This window comes from Macrotis lagotis, chromosome 5, assembly GCF_037893015.1.
Source record: "Macrotis lagotis isolate mMagLag1 chromosome 5, bilby.v1.9.chrom.fasta, whole genome shotgun sequence".
In the NCBI taxonomy this organism is placed as follows: domain Eukaryota; kingdom Metazoa; phylum Chordata; class Mammalia; order Peramelemorphia; family Peramelidae; genus Macrotis; species Macrotis lagotis.
The window spans coordinates 154,719,984-154,728,236 of record NC_133662.1 but is presented as its reverse complement, the minus strand read 5'-3'; positions in this window follow the sequence as shown (position 1 = coordinate 154,728,236).

The window sequence follows — 8,253 nt, the reverse complement described above, 5'->3', positions numbered from 1 at the left end:
TTTCACATTTTCTTCAATTTTTTTCAAAAAAGTTTGATTTTGTTAATGACTCTCAGAATCATTAGATTCTATGTGTTCATTTCTAATTGTTAAGGGATTATTTTCTTCTGTGAGTTATTGTACTTTTTTCCCCCACTTGATCCAATTCTATCTTTTAGGGAGCTATTGTATAGCTTTTCCCAGGCTATTGTTATTTTTATGATTTTCTTGTATTATTCTCATTTTAAAATAATTTTTCTTTTAATTTTCTAATTTGCTTTTCAGAATCCTTTTAAACTTTTTTTATAGGATTTCAGCCTGAGATCAAATTATATTTTTCTTTTAGGTTCCACAGTCTTTTTGACATGATGGATCTAAGATTATATCTCTGTTTGTTTGTTTTTGCAAGGCAATGAGGTTAAGTGGCTTGCCCAAGGTCACACAGCTAGGTAATTATTAAGTGTCTGAGGTCAGATTTGAACTCAGGTTCTCCTGACTCCACCTCCAGTGCTCTATCCACTGTGCCACCTACCTGCCCCCTAAGATTATGTCTTGATCCTCCCCATCACCATAGTAACTTTCTATAACAGGTTCTTTTTCTTAATTGGTTTTGTTTGTTTGTTTTGCTCAGTTTTTTTCTGACTTTTCTTTCTGACTTGGTGCTTTTATGTGAAAGTTGAACTCTGGTTTTGCACTGTCCCAGGCTTTTTGCGCTGGGTCTCTGGGACTGACTGCTGGCTTTGATTGGGCTTTGGTGCTTAGCTACTTGCTTTCTCTGGAGGGTAGGTTTCCCTTCTGGCTTATACTTGGGGTTAAGTGGGTATAGGGCTCACCTTTGCACTCCTCTGGATAGGGGAGTTGCTGGCCAGCTCCAAGGGTGGGGTCTTGCTCCTAGGTTGTTATGGTAACAGTCTTTCTAATGGCTAGTCCTATAGTAAGGTTCTTGCTGCTGGTCTACCCTAGGGCTGTGGCCCTGATGCCAGGTTGCTAGGGAAATAGGGTCTCTCTGCTTGTAGTCCCCAAGGGTGCATCTCCTTGTTGACCTGAGTGAGGCTTCACTATTGGTCAGCAGGAGGTCTAGGTCTGGTGACTTGTGCTGGGGGTGAGGTTTCTGGGTTGGGTTCTTGTTACACTATATAGACTGCTCGCTTGCCTGGGGTCTGCTGGTTTGAAGGGAGGCAGGGCTTCCCTAATGGATATCACCAGGCTTAGAGTCTTGCTGGGAGAATAGCTCTTGCAGCTGCTGCTGCTGCTACTGCTGCTCTCAGACCTCAGTCTCTTCCCACTCCAGTGGGTGTTGGGTTTAGCTTTTGTTTTAGTTGTTTAAGTTGTTTGGAGGGAAATTTGGGAGACTTCGGAGGATTCCCTCCTTGCTCCACCATCTTGGCACCAGAAGTCCTACATATATATAATTAGTACCTTATTGCTTCGCCTCTCAATGGGTGGGGGAAGAGTAGAGCAGAAGGAAAGAATTTCAAACCCAAAATTCTAAAATATTGATTTTATTTTTTACACGTAATTGGGAATCATTTAATAAAATAGCTAAAATGTATTTTAATAAGAGAAATGTAGGTTTCAGTGGAGAAAATGACAAAAAAAGGAAACTGTAAAGAGCGAACAGTTCTGCCCAGGCCATAGTTATAAACTATCGAGTGTAGGGGTGGCTAGGTGGCATAGCGGATAAAGCACTGGCTCTGGAGTTAGGAGTACCTGGGTTCAAATCCGGTCTCAGACACTTAATAATTACCTGTGTGGCCTTGGGCAAGTCACTTAACCCCATTTGCCTTGCCAAAAAAAAAACACCTAAATAAATAAATTATAGAGTGTGAATAGAGTTCAACCTAGTGAAGAAGATGTGGATGGCTTGAGCAGTTCTTTAAAATGGAGGTTCTATATAGCACTACCCAATAAGAGGAAGGGGATTCAGGGATAGAGAATGCTATCAGGAGAGGGGGTTTTTGTGATATGATTAAGAAACAATCAGTTCAAGATTATGTCTTGGGGAGGAATACAGATATTACTGGTCTGGGTGTTATTCTTAAAATGGGTTTCTAGTAACCACCTAAAGGAAGAGATTTCAGAGTGGAAGGTACTATCAGTATAAAGATGTTTCTGCAATATTATAGAAAAAGAGTGGAGAGGGAATAGTGAAGTCTGAAGAGGAATGAAGTCATAATCCTATAGAGTCATTGCTAAACATCTCATTAATATTTGAAGAAACCCAATTAAAAGTAATCTAAAAAACTAAAATATTTTAGTAGGAATACTTTATATGAAAACAGATGGAAAATTTGACCTGGTAGAGTAGAGGGCAAGTCTCAAAAACTGCAGCAAAACTTCTCATTTTAATGCAACTTTTCCACTTTTTTTCATGTCCATATATGATATACTGCCATCCTATTCCCAGTTGCTTACTTCTTATTTTCATCTACCTAAACTCTACCCCATCCTTTTAACATTATTTCATTCTGAGTCTATTCATCACTTCTACTGTGTCCTCTGAAATTCCTATTTAGGAAGAGGATTCTTTCCTCAGACCCTCATCCCTCTCCATCCTCAGCAGCTATTATGTGTCTTTGTGATTATCTATTTATTTACATGTTATGTTCTCAAATTCCAATGTGGGACCTCAAATTCCAATGTACAACAAAGGCAACTGAGGCAGAGCTCTGGAACAAGTATCAATTTATTAGGGAGACTGGTGGTCCCTAAGCAATTGGATCCAAGACATTCTTCATGAACAAGATTTATCTCCTAGTCCTCTCTATTGACATTGAGAGGTTACTAAAAATAAGGTGGTACAATTTATGATTAGTTTCAGAAATATGGAATCTTGCTATTGGTTAAGGGAGATATTTTTCAAACACCAGTGTTTTTTCATCAGTGTTCAGTCACTGAGACTCAAGATTTTGCACTAGCAGTTTTGAAAATCAGCCACAAAAGAACAAAGTGGAACAGGGAAATAGTGCTTTTGAGCATTTTTCTCTGAGGTAGAATAGCACTAATAGAGCAATTCTCTATCTCACTTATATCAGCTTCAGCACCAAATTTACACTATAAAGTGTAAATCAATCTTATAATTAAATATATGTGCTATAATCTCCATTACATAGTTTTATTAATATATTATTACATATAAAATTTAGTCATACACATATATAAAATTAATTAAATTGACAAAATATTATTAATTCAACCTATATAACTTCTTGTTAACTAAATCAAATTTAATCCTATCCTACTAAATAAAATCATTTATACCCAATAGACCACATTGAATTGACTAAATACTGATTAAATTGCATAGGGATACCAAAATTATCTTCACAATTCTTGATGTCGCAGACTGTCTTTTGCTTTTCTTTGTGTCCTCAGCTAAATCTATAATAAATTCTTGTTGACTACTGACAATATACACAACATTCTCAATGATCTGTAATCACATCCGTGTGAATATTCTCTCCACTAACATGAAATTCTTCAATCTCTTACCCTATTTTTAAGAATTTCAATAGCACAATGTCTGACACACCAGAAACTCATAATTCTTTCCCCTTCCCCTCCCCCCCCTTTTAAAACTGTCTCCATATTTTACGAGGACTAAAAATGCACTGGTCACTCATTATCCCCTAATCTTAGCATCAGAGCTTTGACCTGCTTTTTCTGATCTGCTCTGGTTGTCCATCCCCAGAGCAATCTACTCCCTCTTTAGGGCTAACTATATTGATGCTCTCTACAGCTCAGAACTTCTAAGCTCAAGAAAGCAGCCTCCCAGTAGTAGAGATTAAGGATTGTGAGTCACTGTGTCTGGCAAATACTGGTTGATAGAATAGTTCTGGATAACAATTTAGTATTATACAAATTAAGTGGTAAAATGTTCATATTCTTTGACCCAGAGATTCCACTATTAGGTATACACTAGATGAAATTCATAGATAAGGTTCCACTCAGATATGTATATATATATATATATATATATATATATGTATATATATACATATATATATATATAATATACTATATATATATCAGTACTTTTTGTAGTAGCAGAAAACTGGAATTAAAAGTAGTTCCTTCAAATGGGGGAATGGATTAACTGTGATATATATATCAGTGTAATAGAATATTACTTTTCTATAAGAAATGATGCATATGACAAATTTAGAAGAGTAACATGGAAACATTTAAAAGATTGAGTTGATGTAAGGTAGAGCCAAGAAAACATTATATTCAATTACTACAAAATTTAAATGAGAAGGATAACAACCCAAAATTGAAATGAATGTTGCAAAATTTAAGCTTAGTCCTAAACAATATGATCAAAAGACAACTCCTCCACTCCTTTGCAAGACTGTGTCTACAGGTGTGGTACATTACCTAAATTGTCAAATGTTTTCAATATATTGATAGATGTTGCTGATTTTTCCTCTTCGTCCTTCTTTTTTACTTTTTTAAATTATTATAAAGGACAGATCTCTAGGAGATACCCAAGGGGAAACAAGTCATACAAAAAAAATAGAATATATGTTAAAAAATAATACATGTTGAATTTAACTAACCAGAATTAGCATTCTATTGCCATATTCTTTAATATCTCAGCATCACAGTCATGCATTGATGAAATATCACAGCAGGACATTTTGGAATGAAATACAATCAATGTAAATAAAATCAGATAACAGAAAGAAAGTATGGTTAAAGGAGTCAACTCATTAAAGCAAATAAAGGAGTTGATTTCATCTTACATCCAAAAGTAATAAGAAAATTCATTTTGTTCATTCAAAATTCATTCATTCAACTTATAATATTCAGGCTGAATACAAGCAAAATAATACTTATTAAGATATAAGATATCTATAGCTTATATAGTGATATCCGTTACAAAGAATAAAGAAATTTGAAAGACCCTAATAAGATTCTTCCAACTAAGTCAGTATACAATTCAATAGTCAATGATATCCAAGCAAATGTGAGTTCAGAAGAGGATCATGAAAACTAAATTATATATTGGAAAAGAAAGTTGGGAATCAAATGAAAATATTCAAAAAGTTTATTGACTATTTTGAAGACTCATATGTCCACCATGAATACTTTTTTTTTCTAAAAAGAGTCAGAAGGTGCTAACTGTGGCAAGCATTGAAGAACATCATAAAAATGAAATTGACTAGGTTTTAAGAGCCAACAAAAAGACATAAAAGTCATTTCAGAAACAATGTGTGCATTCACTTGATCCACTCATTTAAGCAAAGATTCAAGTAGAATATGTCATGGAAGATGTCCCAGGCAAAGAATAAAAGAGAAAAACATTTCCTTCTTAAGGAAAGATACTCCAAATTCTTCTATTCACAGATGCAATTATATTAATTTGAGACTACTGAGAGACAATGCCAAATTCTATTTTACAAAAATTCTAAACTTAAGAGCCATCAACTCTCCCCAATTTAAATATAAAAATGTAATTACAAAATTACATAAAACTACAAACTTTTTTTTTTGCAAGGCAATGGGGTTAAGTGGCTTGCCCAAGGCCACACAGCTAGGTAACTATTAAGGGTCTGAGGCAGGATTTGAACTCAGGTACTCCTGACTCCAGGGCCGGTGCTCTATCCACTATGCCACCTAGTCACCCCTAAAATTACAAATCTCTAAAGTATCTAGTGGCACAATGAATATAGAGCTGGGCTTGAAATTTAGTAATATCTGAGTCCAAGCCTACATCAGATACTTACTACTTGTATAATCTTGGGCAAGTCACTTAGCCTAACTCAGACTTAGTTTCCTCACCTAATTCTCTCCTACTTTACCAGTCTTCTGCCATCTTATTCTCCACTACATATATTTTGTTCCAGGGATACTGGTCTCCTGGCTGTTCCATAAATAAGACATGCCAACTGTTGTCTCTGGTCAATTTTCCTGGCTATCCTCTATCCCTGTAATGCTCTCCTTCATCTCCATCTATTGGCTTCATTGGCTTCCTTTAACTCACAACTTGTACTTGAAATACTAACCTCTCTTTATTCTAGTGCTTTCCCTCTAATTTGTTTTCTACTTATCCTCTATGTAACTTAATAGAACATGTTTGCTTGCTGGTTTTTCCACATTAGATTGTAAGCTCCTTGAGCTTTCTGTATTCCTAATATTTAGGTAGATGCTTAATAACTCTTTACTGTCTAAATGATTCACTGACTGATTTCAAGAATTCAAAACATCTATGTCAGTTTGACAGAAGCAAAGCAAAAGATAAGTGTAGAATGCTCAGGGTTGTCTAAAAGTTGCAGAACTCCAATAAAAATACATGAAATATAAACTCTGAATTACAAACTACAAGAAAAAATAAAACAGCACAGAATAAACATATAGATAACAACCAGGAAAAAAATTCCTTGAAGTTCCAATGCATATATTGTTTAAATTTCATAATTTAAGAGTACACATTAATGACTGTTAAGGATATCCCAAAGTTTATTTATAGGCAAGATAAAACCCAAGATTTTTAAAGATCATTGAAGCCAAAATAAAATCCAAGATTTTTAAAGATCATTCAAGCCCATAACAAAACAGAAACAGTTACAATGAAATAGAGAAGATTGGTTTAAAAAAATAAAACAGATGCTAACCATTGCAATTAAGTAAAATTCCTTGTCATGGATAATATAATACAAAAACTGGAGTACTAAAGGGGGAGGGAAATAATTTTTTTTAACTTTTTAAACTTGCTATCTCATCCAAGTTTATTCCCTAACCTTTATTACAAATGATACAACTGAGCCTCCAAGACTTGAGCATTTTCATCACTTTAAAACATTTACCCCCCCCAAATTTTTTAATAATTTTCTACTTTTGGTCATCTAAAAGCTTATCTATTGAAAGAATGATTAATTTTAAGAAAAACTTTGCTATATTGAAAATTAGAATTGTACCAAAAATACAGAAATTCCCAAATGTATAAATGTCACAAAAATGTCAAGAAATTTTTGAAAAGAAAAATAAATGTTTCATGGTTTTTTTTACTCCCTTATGATGACAGTATTAAGAGTACTACTAATTAATAACAATTGAAAAAGTCTAATGTTGGAACATAAAATTTAATGTCTTTGGTTTCTTTCCAGAGGTTCTGTGTTCTTTACAAGTCAAAAGTTGTTTTGAAGCTATGAATGCAGACAGAATCTCAGAGACAGAAGGAATTATAGAGACATCTAGATTAGATCCTACCTAAACCAGAATTATAGTCTCATGCAAATTATTCAGGAAGGAAGTAAATTAACTTATTAATATATAATAACACCCCCAACTCTTTACTTCTTTAAAAATCTATATTATTTCATGTACTTGCTTTGCTGAGCTCATGAAATTGTGATATTCTTTAATTCTTCATCATGAATCTACACCTTTATCAAGTTATAAAAGAAGTATACTTTTAATGAACAGTTCAGTTTTCCATGTTAAGCCTTGCTGTCATTATAGGTTTTTAATGGGTTCTAAATCAAAGTCATTCTCATGTCATTGAAACCCCCAGAAGTTGATTTTGAGATTTCAGTTTAACCCAAGTCTCAAAGGAGTTGTAAAAGTGATGACTCAAGGAGCAATTGCCTGAGGAATTTAATCCATTCACAAGTTGTCAGCATGAGTTATCTCCTCATAAAGAATGTCTTTTATGGGGTAATTGTTTTGTTATTGTAGAAGGTGGTCATTGCATTATCTTGGCCAAACTACATGCAGCACATCTGGGAAACGTTTACATAAAAGTCTTGACTAGAAGTTGCACTTGGTGTCCTGGAATGATTCTGATATTGAAAAAGCTGCAAGTGAACCAGAAGAAAATGTTCTTTATGTTCATCAAAACAGCAACATGGGGTTGATAATCAATCTTAATAACTTGCTCATTTCATCAGTGCAATAATCTTTTAGGTTATCTGAGATGGAGAATACCATTTGTATCCAATGAAAGAATTGTGGTGTTTAAACAAAGACCAAAGCCTATTGTCTTTAATTTTTTTAAAAAAAGTTATCTTATTATGTAATTTTGCTATCTCTTATATTTTATTTTTTCCTTAAGGATATGATTTCTCTCTCAACACATTAAATTTTGATCAATGTATAGTAGAAACTATTAGGCTGCCTTCTGTGGGGAGTGGGGGTAGGGAAGTGAGATTAGGGGAATAAATTGTAAAACTGAAAAAAAATTATGTGAGTTATAATGTATAGCACTAGAGTTTTCAAACTAGAGTTTTCGTGAGAAGGGGCTTAATCTGGTTGAGTCCAAGTTAATGTTAA